This window comes from Hermetia illucens, chromosome 6 (genome assembly GCF_905115235.1).
Source record: "Hermetia illucens chromosome 6, iHerIll2.2.curated.20191125, whole genome shotgun sequence".
Classification (NCBI taxonomy): Eukaryota; Metazoa; Arthropoda; class Insecta; order Diptera; family Stratiomyidae; genus Hermetia; species Hermetia illucens.
This window is the reverse complement of record NC_051854.1, coordinates 26,355,450-26,368,421: the sequence shown is the minus strand read 5'-3', so window position 1 is coordinate 26,368,421 and position 12,972 is coordinate 26,355,450.

Genomic DNA, 12,972 nt, shown 5'->3' with positions numbered 1-12,972 from the left:
CCAAGGCGGCTCGCAGATGTTATCCGCTCCCTTTTATAATTCGCAAGGGTGCGAATTATATTCTACGTAAATCCGCCTACAGTTCAGACCAAAAGCTTTTTTTAGGAATTGGGCAGTCCTAAGTCCGTATCGACTTGATGCCGGACAGGATCAAATGATAAGAAACCGTAGCCGTCTTCGTCTATCTTTTAATCCAAGTATTATTGGGAGATTTCAACTGTAAAATTGGCAACGAACTATTCAATGCAGGCATAACAGAAGGGCGGATCTTCCATAATAAAACGAATGATAATGACCAAACACTCATCGGCTCCACCAGCAGCAAAAATTTAGTAGTAAACTCCAGTAGATTTTCCCATAAGAACATACATTAAATAACGGCATCATTAGACGGGCAGACACTCAACCAATCGACTACGCCCTCTTCGAAAAAAGAGCTGCCTCAAACATATTGGACGTGAAGACGTTACGAGGTGTTAACAGTGACTCGGACCATTTGCTGGTTAGAGAGAAATACTGCTCAAAAATAGTCACAGTAACAGGAGCTGGACTCCTAAAATCAATGTGGAAAAGCTGAAAGACGACACAGTCAAAGTGGCTCACGTGTCCACAATCAAGGCATATTTCGACGCACTACCTCATGCTGGTCCTGAGGAAAGGAGTGACAAAATGTGGCGAAAAATTAGAGATATTCAGAGTGTAGTTAAAACACAATTGAGTATGTAGAACAAAGGAACCGTAACGAATGGTTTAATGATGCCTGCCTGCCTGGAAGCGATTAACAAAAAAAACGAAAATTACCGACTACTAATCGAAAGAAGAACAAGAGAAGACAAGTATCACTAACTAAGGAGATACGCTAAGAAGACGTGCAGATAAAAAAAAGAATGTTCAATAACATCAAAATTTTAACTCCACCATGCTATTAACATAGTATGCTGGCCCCCCAGGTGAAGGACGAGGGTTTGAGGCAACGTACTCTGTACAATCCTCAGTAAAACAAAAATAAAATGCTGAGATCAGAGAAAGAGATAAATAGAGTATAGTTGGAGTTATTCTACTATGTTAAATCCTACCTGATCTCTCTTGGTGGCAGGTCCCGCGACAGGTCGACCAAGAAAATGCATACAGTGTCGTTACAAACAAGATGATCGGAAGGAGTCACAAGCTTCGGAGCCCCAATGAGGGTGGCGAGCGTATAATCGATTTTGCGGACACCCATGACCTTGTACTTATGAACACATGGTTCATCAAAAAATTGTCTCATCTTCCTACATTTTATAGTGGGAACGGTAAAACGCAAATCGACTATATTCTCATAAGACGCCGACATTTTACCACTGTCACTGATTGCAAAGCCGTTCCCTATGAGACCATCGAACCTCAACATCGGCCATTGGTTGCCGTCCTGCGAATTAAGCCACGAATAAAAAAGCGTGAAGAACGCACTGGCCCGCGGCGCAATAAATGGTGGCGATTTCATGAGAATAAAGAAGAAATGATCTCACTCACACGATTACTGACCATTACGAATGTGGAAGAATCGTGGAACCAAATGAAAGACACGATCCACAAATCGGCCTCTGCAACCCTCGGAGTCACCAAGCCGGGTAAGTGGTACATCAACCGAGATACTTGGCTTTGGAATGATGATATTGAAATGAAGGTCCGTGAAAAGAAACGCCTCTACCACAAATTTCTCGACGATAAAACGCTGGTCAATTGGCAAATTTATAAGAACGCCAATCGGGAAGCAAAGAAAGCCGTCGCTGTCACCAGAGCGGACCATTACAAAAATCTTTATAATAAACTGGACACTCGGGATGGCGAGAGAGATTTGTACCGACTTGCTAAAAGCCCTAACGAACGCACACAGGATATCGAACAATTCTGTTGCGTTAATGACAAGAACGGTACTTTGTTTACCAACCGTCGCGCCGCGACGGATAGATGACGAGAATACCTCGAGCAGATTTCAAATGAAGAATTTGCTCGTCCTCCACTTCCAAAATCATTGCCGACATTTGGACCAGTTCCACCTCCGTGCAATTCAATCTCCGTGTTCCGTGCAATCCATCGGCTTAAAAATCATAAGTCGCCAGGAGCCGATGGAATTACAGCCGAATTAAATATGGAGACGAACAATCACACCAAGTGGTTCATCAAGGTGTGGGACAGTGAATCAATGCCTGATGATTGGCAACGAGGCATTATCTGCCTCATATATAAAAAGGGAGATATCATGCAGTTCAGCAATTATAGAGGTGTCACGTTGCTGAGTACCATCTATAAGATATTCTTCGCTATCTTGCTAGGCCGGATAGCCCCATACGCCCAGAATATCATTGGCCCATACCAAAGGGGCTTCACTCCAGGCAAATCAACAACAGATCAGATTTTCTCTGTGCGGCAAGCGATGGAAAAACAGTTGGAATATGGACAACAGTTGCACCATCTGTTCATCGACTTTAAAGCCGCCTATGATAGCATAGGCAGGGTAAAACTGCACACGGCCATGAGGGAATTCGGTATCCCGAAGAAATTAATAAGACTGACTAGGCTGACCCTGATCAATGTGCGAGGCCAGATAAAAGCAGCAGGATCACTCTCAAGACCATTCGACATCAACAACGGTCTACGACAAGGGGATGCCCTATCATGCGTACTCTTTAACCTGGCCCTCGAGAAAGTGATCCGTGATGCTGAGGTAAACGCAAGAGGTATGATCCTCTTGAAGTCCACCCAACTACTGGCCTATGCTGACGATATCGACATCATGGGCAAAACCACCCGAGACGTTCAAACTGCCTTCATCTAGATCGAACAGGCGACAACTGGGATGAAATCTTGGGCTGCACATCAATGAAGACAAGACAAAGTATATGGTGGCAACGTCAGCGCCGAAAACCAACCAACCAACAAGATCAAACCGCAATAATCAAACGGGAAGAATAAAGATAGGAGAATACAACTTTGAGACCGTTGATAATTTCTCCTATCTAGGGTCAAAAATCACAACCGATAACAGTTACGATGATGAGATCCGCGCACGGTTGTTGTCAGCCAACAGAGCCTATTTCAGCTTACAAAAACTGTTCCGTTCGAAACGTCTCACCATAGGGTCAAAGCTCTTACTGTACAAGACTATGATCTTGCCAGTCTTCATGTATTCCTCGGAGACTTGGGTTCTTAGCAAGAAGAATTGCGAACCCTTGGCCACGTTCGAGAGAAGAATCCTCCGAAGAATTTTTGGCCCCCTACATGAGGATGGACGATTCCGTAGGCTACATAACGAAGAAATCTATGACCGATACCATGACCGTCAGATTGTAGATAAAATCCTGCTCAATAGGTTACGGTGGGCGGGTCACTTAATCCGTATGGATGAAGATCATCCAGCCCGGAAACTCTATAAGGATAATATCTATGGTAGAAAAAGAAGACGAAGCAGTCCCTGCCTGAGATGGAGCGATGGTGTAGGTCAGGACGCTAGAAGCTTTTAGGGATATCGAATTGGCGGACCTCGGCGCAAAACCAGTATGTCTGGCGTTGCTTATTAAGGCAGGCCTAGACCGGATACCGGTTGTTGCGCCCTTGATGATGATGATGATACATTAGCCATACTATGAGTAGGTAATATAGAGTTACCAGCCATGTAAAATTATATTACTTAGGTGGTGTCCATTTTTGTCGAGGTATTCTTGTGGACTAGCAACCTGGCTAAATTCTTTAAAGTCCCTTCAATCAAGTCAGGTGGAACTCTTAGAATTTCTTACATTATCGGCTCCACGAGAGCTTCAAGAATATGTGGTTCACCTCCGTAAATATGAGTCTTTAGGTATTCAAATAAAAAGTAGAGGCAAGATTACAGATCGGGTGAACCCATTCCATACTGCCGCGAAATTAAAACATGCGGAAAAGGAATTCCTTAAAGAGGACATTGCTGTTTTTTATCTACGCGTTAGCTTTTGCCTTAGGACTCGTCTAGGTCGAGGGGAACATTTTTCTCAATCATGGGTCTGATCCGGGTGGAGTCGAGAGACTCTCAAATCATCATTTAGTGTATCACTCCAACACTGTTTCAGTTGGCTTTTTGGTTGTAACTGACCAACATCTATTTTGATACTCAGACCAATCTTAGATAGTGAGTTCTCGCTAGTACGAATTACAATTACAATTACAATTAGTCGACCGGTATTCATAACCATAGAGAACGAAGGACGAGGAGTGACATTGTGGTAGATTTTAAATCTGAGACTTTCGGTGATGTGCCGATCACAAAAAACCCGGGTTGTGGAACGCCAGTTCATTTCAGTTGCGCTGATGTGTGAAGCAATTTCAAAGCACTGTTCACAGTTGGCTGATAGTATTCATCTGAGATACTTAAATCGTTCACTTCTCGTAGGAGACTGACAATGCCTAATTCATTAGGGTTGGTAACAGAAAACTGTTTTATTCAGATATAGTCGGGTATCGTGCTACATGAGGCGATCATTCCACTTTTGGACTAGTTGATCGTTTTGGTTGGAAGATGGTAGAACGCTGTACGTTTGATGTTCGAATTTTACTTTTCAGGTTCCATTAATTAATTGAACCTAACTTCCGGGACTAGGTTCTATTGCAAAGCAAAATAGATGGGTTTGTATGACACACGGTCAAACGTTCCATAAATAACAGCACAGCGTATATTATGTCAGCAGTTCGATAATTCTTGAAGTGGTTGTCTGACTAAGAAGGGGGTTTGGTGAAATCATGGTCTTGCCGAACCTGACGGTGAAATATCTCGGCATCATAACAGACACGAAGACTCGCTTGCTGATGAGTTCGTCCTGTTTTATGGTACCGAAGTATGGGCTGACTCCCTCAGTAAGAAGATATACCACAAGCACCTAGCACAAACAAAATGACGAGGGCCTTTGAAAATATCGTTTCGAAACCAGTAGTAATGGTAATAGCAGTAGTTATTAAATTTGTCTCCATGCTGCTGCACGGAGGTCTATATGCCTCAGAAAAGCGCGGGCAATAAGAAAGCCGTCACTTGTGAATAGGGATCTCGCAGTCTCAGCAATCATGGGAGAGAGAATCGAGGGGTATGTGCAATCCATTGCGCATCTCACCAAAAAAGTTCAATCGAAAGCACAGTGAGGTTGACCATTACTAAACCCAGCTGCTCAAGGGACGCAGGTGTTTTCAATACTTGCACACAATCAGGAAATCACGGTCGCCCGACTGCATTTACTACAAGGATGGGGTGGATGGTCCCTGTCACACCTTTTTCTTCTGCAGAAAGTGGAAGTGCTATCACCATCATTTGTCGACGGAAGGGTGTTAAGTGTCTTCGGACATCATAATTGATGCCGTGTGCGAGGGCACATGGAGTAGAGTGGCACGCTACAGTCAACGACAGTCTTAAGCCGCAGAAGAGAAGATGGATGACTGATTGTCGTTACATATGAATATGGATTGTTCCTCTAAATAGAAGTAAAATTACCAGCGTGCTTAAGTGGAGCATTTCGATTCCGAAGACTTAAGTGCAATAATTGGAGGGTTATTTGCGTGTTCCATACCGCCAAAGTATAATAGCTAAAATAATCCTTGAACATTCTCCTGTGCTGACAAATTCAACGCCTTTTCGGATCATTATAGAATGGTGTGTGGATAGATGGCTCTTATATTGGAGTATAAAAATCATAAAAAATGACTCCGGTTGGATCGAGTAACAAGCCTCGGAAAAATGCTAGGGTGTCCACCTCAGCCGACACGGCAGGTCGAGCCCTGGTCCAGAAACGCATAGACGCCAGGACGTAAGTAAATTAGTCCGAGCAAATCAAATACGTGTCTGCACGCTAAATATTGACACCATCACAGGAAAACCCGAGGAACTCGCAAGAGCTCTTCGCAAAGGTGCATTGATATCTGCGCTCTACAAGAAATCCGATGGTCTGGTGCTAAAAGCTGCGACATAGAACGCGAACGTGGTAAAAATGGTTATACATTTCTCTATTTTGGTAGTCCACGCACTCAATACAGTGTTGGATTTGCCATATCAGAGTGTTTCCGTGACGCCATCAAAGAAGTCGAATGATTTGATCACCGGGTCATGACGCTCACCATTATATCAACTGATCGCACTATTCACCTCTTTACCGCGTACGCACCACAGACAGGTCGACCTGACGCCAAAGAAAGATCCCTTCTGGCAACTTCTCGATGAAAAGACTGGTAACGTGCTTGCTGATGATATTATCATTGCCGGCGACCTTAATGATTATGTGGATGAAAAGGCAAATGGCAAAAACTGCCATGGAGGAAAGAGGTTTAGATCGCGCAACGAGAGTGGTGAGCATATAGTTGACTTTACGACATCCATGACCTTGTGTTGGAATAAAGGTCCGTGAAAATAAAAACCACAAGTTTCTCAACGATAAAACAGTGGTCAATTAGTAAATTTGCAAGATTTCCAAACCGGAAGTAAAAAAGTGATCGCTGTCACCCGGACCGCTCGGGTCGGGGTCCATTACAAAGATCTTTACAATAAAATAAACTGGACACTCGGGATGGCGAGAAAGATCTGTATCGACTTGCCAAAAGCCGACACGAGCGCACACAAGATATCGAACATTTTTGTTGCTTTAATGACAAGAACGGTACTTTGCTTACCGACCGACGAGCCGCGACAGATAAATGGCGAGAATATTTCGAGTAGATTTCAACTGAAGACTTTTTCATCCTCTACTTCCACAAGCACTGTCGACATTTGTCAGTGCCACTGAAGTAGAGGAAGCAATGAAACGAATGAAATGACATCTAACGCCCAGCGCCTTATACACTGCTTTATGCAGATGATGTTTTCCTGGCGTCTAACAGTAAAAATGATCTTAAGCAACTTGTCCAAAAATTGAATGATCGCCTCATGCGACACGGCCTCAGATTGAATCTGAATAAAATTGAATTTTCGACGACCGATCCCCATGAAACAGGCACAATCACTGTCAATGGCAGTGACCTGGCCAGAACGGAGCGGTTTAAATACTTCGGGTAAATGCTATCAGCCAATGAAGAATTGCATTATGAAATTGTTTCACGCATTACCGCAACCTGGATGAAGTGGCGTTCCACAACTGGTGTTCTTTGTAATCGACGTATCAACGAACGTTTCGAATTTAAAATTTACCGCAATGTCGTTCGCCCTGTCGCTCTCTATGGTTCTGAGTGTTGGCCGACTATAAAGGACAATGAATCGCATCTTGCAGTAATTGAGACGAAGATGTTACGTTGGATTAGTGGCGTTACACGTTTTAACCACATGCGAAATTAGGGTATCCGCAATCGATATGGGGTTGTACCGATCGTGGAAAAATTACGAGAGACGTCTTCGCGTTAACGAGAATTTCCTTGCCAAGATTGGTCTGAACATCGAAGTTGATGGTAAGCAACAAAAAGGCGGAATAACAGTGGCTTAATATGCTAGATAGGGATTTGAAAGCCTCGCGATTGCATCCAGATCAGGCTTTTGATAAAACAAAATGGTGCGGCCGATCGCGACGAGCCGACCCCGCTTTTAAAGGGGATAATGGCTGAAGAAAAAGAAGATTGAGAGTAACTTTGAGCTAGGAAGAATAGTAAGGAATCCTAGTAGGATAGATTGAGACCCCTATATGAAGCACCCAAGCATTAATACGACTCATCTGAGGTGGGTGATGATATCGGGAACGAATGGGAACCAATGACAGTGGTGGAAGATTTCAATAGAATTCTCATTAACGCATATGAATCCAACTGTGCGGCTAAGAAAGTGACTTCAACAAGGGATGCACCAGATAAGGATACAGCCAGAATGGGAATGAGAAGGGGCAATAATGAAAATGCGATGTATAGGATCGCGATCAGTGCAGCAAAGCAAAATAGTTTCAGAAAATACTGCGAAAGAATTGACCACACCACAGAAGCATCCTATGCAAGGCTATATTCAAGGCTACGGCCATATTCTCTGCCTATTTAGAAAGCGATGATGTCAAATTTACCGTGAATGAGAACAGGGTACACCTACTTCTCAAAACCCATTTCCCGCGGCCAAGAAACCATTTCAGGATCCTTCTTAAGGATGTAAGAATATTCGGCCCCTTGTAATTTATACCAAGGATATGGAAGCGGGCAAAAGTGGTCTCCGAAACCGGATAAGAAGGGTCCTTTCCACCCTTAATCTTTTCGAGCAGTTTGCCTGGCATCATTTGCATTGAAAATAATGGAGAAGGTCTTAACTTAATAGCAAATACTAAAAAGCAGGTCCATGATTCTATTGACAATATTGTATGCATCTCTAGGGTTAAATAATACAAGATGAGTTTTTCCGGAATCTAGGTTGCAATCTCTCACACAGGCGGAGAAGTAGGCAACTCTGCGAACGTGCTTGATATTGCGGGAGGCTTCCGATGAATTTTCCCAAAAATCTACCACTGACCACCACTACCAAAGCGTCTCTATTCTTGTTAGGTAGGTAGGAACGTCCAAGCCTAGTTGTTTCTACTTAAAACTAGCGCTAGGTAAAATCCTGCATCAGTCGAGATTGTGATAACTCGATAATAAATAAAATTAATATAAATAATATATCAATGCACTGAATTTAGGGCTAAACGAGTTCAGACAGACAGGGCAAAGTTGCTGGATGGCAACGATCCTAGCTGTTTCCGAACCAAGTCAAGTCACATTTCCCAGTTAGTAGCCCCGTACAACCACTAGTCAACATAGTGGTGAACTAACGTAAGCGGCGATAACGATGACGAACTGGCATAGGATTGACTTATGATTTGGCAAACGGATTCGGAATAGGTTGTAGGGAGATAGAGCTGGCAGCTGTGGCACTCTGTTACCTTAGTAGGCGAGATTGACATCTCGTGGAAACGGGTTTCAGGTTAATGTTACAGCTGCCTGGGCCCCAATAACAATCTTGGCGGGACTGCAAGTACGTTCATTGACAGTGCAGCCTTAGTTGAGATGGACTCCTGACTGGCGCCTGAACCGGGCTCTGAATACAAACTCCTATAAGCATTTGTGTCAACCAACACGTGACCTTCCTACTTGCATAGACAATCAAGGGGATCATTTAAGGCGACTGCACTTTCTAACGGAGATAGCGGCATGCAGCTGGGACCCAAATTAAAATGACACATGATCTCACTATAAATCCCTTTGTAAGAAGCACCAAGTTACGACGGTCACTTACTGAAAAAGTAGAAAGGCCCACTGTCCCAACGGCGAGGGCAGCTGGAAGGGACACCTTAAACGCTAAGAGTCCTGGCGACCAAAAAGGAGAGACGCCATCGAACTCGATTTCGGAAAAGGGGCTACGAGAAAAGATTGCAAACTCCGAGCTGCGTGACACCCCTTTGTCGGGAAAAAAAGGGAACTCTCCAATCAGGAGAAAATGCAAATCATCTCACCGGAGAGGATGGATTTCATCCGAAACACAAGAGTGGAGGAAGAAAGGCCACTCAAGAAGTGCGGGATGGTCCTACGGAAAATGAAGGCTGCTACCATCGTTCAGCGAAACATCTCCATGGATGTCAAAAATGGCATAATGGAGATGGAAGAACTGCTGGACCTTATTGCTCTCTAGCGAAACTCCTGGATGACAGCCGAAGAGAAGTTGAGGAAAAAGTACACCGCAAGTGCAAATTCTAGTTGCGCAAAACACGGTGCTCTCAACCCGCCAGAGGAGGGAGAAAAATCGAAGCGACGAAAGAAGGCGAGGGGAAAACATCTGAGGAGGGGTCTGTCGATGAGGACGCAGCAGAAAGAATTCCATGAGATGGTAACCAAGCGGACGAAGTGGCGTCGAAAACAGGCGAAGACTCAGCAACAACAATCTAAGTTTAATAGCGACAGCAGTGGCTCCACTGTAGCAAAGTAGAAGTCAACTACGATTCTCATTAAACCGAACGACGGGAGATTTTACGCGAAAGTTCTTTGAGAAATCCGCAACAACGCCAAACCAGAAGACGTTGGGGTAGATGTTAAATTTATCCGGTGAACTCGAGCTGGCAATATACTTGTAGAGTTAGGGTCAAAGACCGAAAAGGAGAGTACGTTCTGCGAGACTGTCCAGAGCATTCTAGGCACGAAGCCTGGTTTCCAGCCTGGAACCCATGTGCACCGTTGAAATAAGGGATCTGGATTGTCTCACTAATACGGAAAAGATGGAGGAGGCGGTAAAAAGGGCGGTTCCAACCCGCTGCTTTAAGTGCTGGGCATACGGACATAAAGCAGGGGCTTCCACGGGCAGAACAGAAGCACTTTGTGTTACAAGTGTGATGAACCCGGGCACAAAGCGTAGACTTGTGATTTGGCAAAGTGCTGTGCAAAAAGAAGATGTGGCTCATGTTCCCGGGACTTCAAGGAATAGTTACAAAAAGCGAAAAGTCAAGCACCATGATCCACACCCTGCAAGCAAACATGCTTAGGGATGCAACTGCTCCCAACCTGATGGGGCAGATGGTGCAGGAAGGAGGAGTTGACTTGTTGCTACACAGCGAGCAGTACCGAGATAAGAGCTCACCATCGTGATGTGCCGATATATGCGGCACTGCTGCCAGCTAGGTGGGCGATACGATTAACTTGTGAGTGCGGGCCCATGGTCGAGGGGACGGCTTTTTTGTGGTTCGTTGTGCGGAAGTAAGGTTTTTGCGCGTCTTCCTGTCACCGAACGAATCTATATAAGCTCGCCGCCTTGGAGGACGAGATTAGAAACACAGAAGGAAGAATTGTAGTCGCAGGAGATTTCTGGCGGTGGCATGCCTCGACCAGATTCTCGAAATGTCCGCCAGGACAGGACTCATTGTCCTAAATACCGGTAGCACTACGACATTCCGGAACCCATGGCTCCGAGGGCACTATCCCTGACGTAACTTTTGCTACGGAGGTAGTTTTTGTTAGTGGTCCAACGTTGGAAAGTACTGGAAGATTTCGCGGCCAGTGATCATCAGCTCTTCCCAATGTTTCTAATGTCCTGCCTTCGACAAACACCTACACAGTGGAATACCGGGTAAACCGACGTGGCAAAATTTGTCGAAACTCTCAAGAGGGGTAAATCAGTAACCAGACCCAGGCGCAGACAGAAAAACTGCTGCTGTTACCGCAGCTTGTAATGCATCGATTCCCAAAAGGAAACTGCGTCCAGGGAAATTATCCGTGTACTGGTGGACGACTGAAATTGCAAGCCAGATTTCGGCGGATTACTCAGCGCGCAGGAGGACGACAAGGTGACGCTTAGAACCCCAGAGTGCAAGAGTGGGGAAAAGGAACTGCCCCACGAAATCAACAGACAGAAGGCATGCTTCTAGCAGGAGCTAATCAACGACATAAACAGAGAGCCATGGGACTTCAGTAATAAGCTGGTTTCCAAAAAACTCTGCTCATCGGTCGCCTTATTCCATGGAAGCAGCGAAGATGGAAGAAATCGTGCAAGCCCTTTTTCCTGTCTACCCCATCCGAATTCACGTTGTTGATGAAGGAGTGAGTACTGAGGGATGCCAGTTCTTCCCTACCATAAAGGACAAAAAAGCATCAGGACCAGACGGTATTCCCAGAGAAGCGTTGAAACTCGTATGTAAATAGAAGTGGGACTTGCTACCTGGTGAATTTAACGTTTGACAGCGGGTGTTTTTTCCCTCCCGTTGGAAGGTTGCTAGATCTGTGCTGAAAAGCAAGGGCAAAGGCGATCCAGAGGCGCCGGCATCGTATCTTCCGCTCAATATGTTGGATACAGCGGGAAAGTAGCGATCCACAGTGGACGCCATTGAGGAGGTGAACCAAGCGGAAAAACTGGCTATTGCATATAACCGTCACTATCAGCGAGTGGCGCTACCCTCTATGTAAGAAGCGTCTTTAGTTCTGCGAAGTGGTGCAGAATATCGTTTCCATACTCCAGGCTACCTATTGCGAATTTTGAGGGACTATTTAAAGGACCGTGTCCTACTCTACGATACCCGGGAAGAACAGCGCAGAATGAAGGTAACATCATCATGGTCCGGATCTTTAGAACGCCATATAGGATAGCCTTCTACGAGATACCGGATGAATGGTATCTGGTTGGATACGCGGACGATATTGCGGCACTAGTTGCCACCCGCACGATTCAGCAAGCTCAGCGCACACTGGGAATGGTGATGCGGCGAGTAAGCAGATGGTTGGCTGAACATGAATGCTCCCTAGCTTTGGAGAAACCCGAAGTAGTTGTGCTGATCAAGGAGAGGGTTTCCAACATTTTCCAACATTGGAGGTCCCTTATCAGATGTCGTTGCTGATGAGCGTGGTTCAGTCCGTCCTCCTTTACGGTTCCGAAATATGGACTGACTGCCTCTGTAAAGAAATATACCGTAAGAACTTAGCGCAACTACAAAGATGAGGCACTCTGCGGGTTGCGTCTGCCTATCGCTTCGAAGCCAGTTGTAATGGTTATGGCAGGAGCTATTCCAATCGCTTTCTATGCTGCCGAGCGCAAGCTTATATACCTTAGGAAAGGCGAGGGAAGTAAGGCAGCTGTCCCTCGTGATGAGAGAGCCCGTACTCTATGCGTACGGCAGCAATTTTGGGAAACAGAATCGAGAGGTAGATGGACCGCGCATCTCATAAGATGACTGTCACACCTTTTTCTTCTGCAGAAGGTGGGAACGCCATCGCCATCACCTTTCGATGGAAAGGTTTTTTCTGTCGGCGGATACCATAATTGAAGTCATGCTGCAGAGCAAAGGAAAGAAGGGAAAATGAATCACAACGGAGAACCTGTAGAAGAGTTTGAATTAAAAGACGTGATATTCATATTTTATACTTTCTTTTTTTATTTTCTTATTGGCAAAAAAATTATACGCTAACTAAAATTATCTCTTTTTGCTCTTTATCTCTCTTCTGTTATTTCCGTAATTGTTAGATTCAAGACCAGACTACTCTTCTGCTTAAAAAGAGGTTTGAAAATTA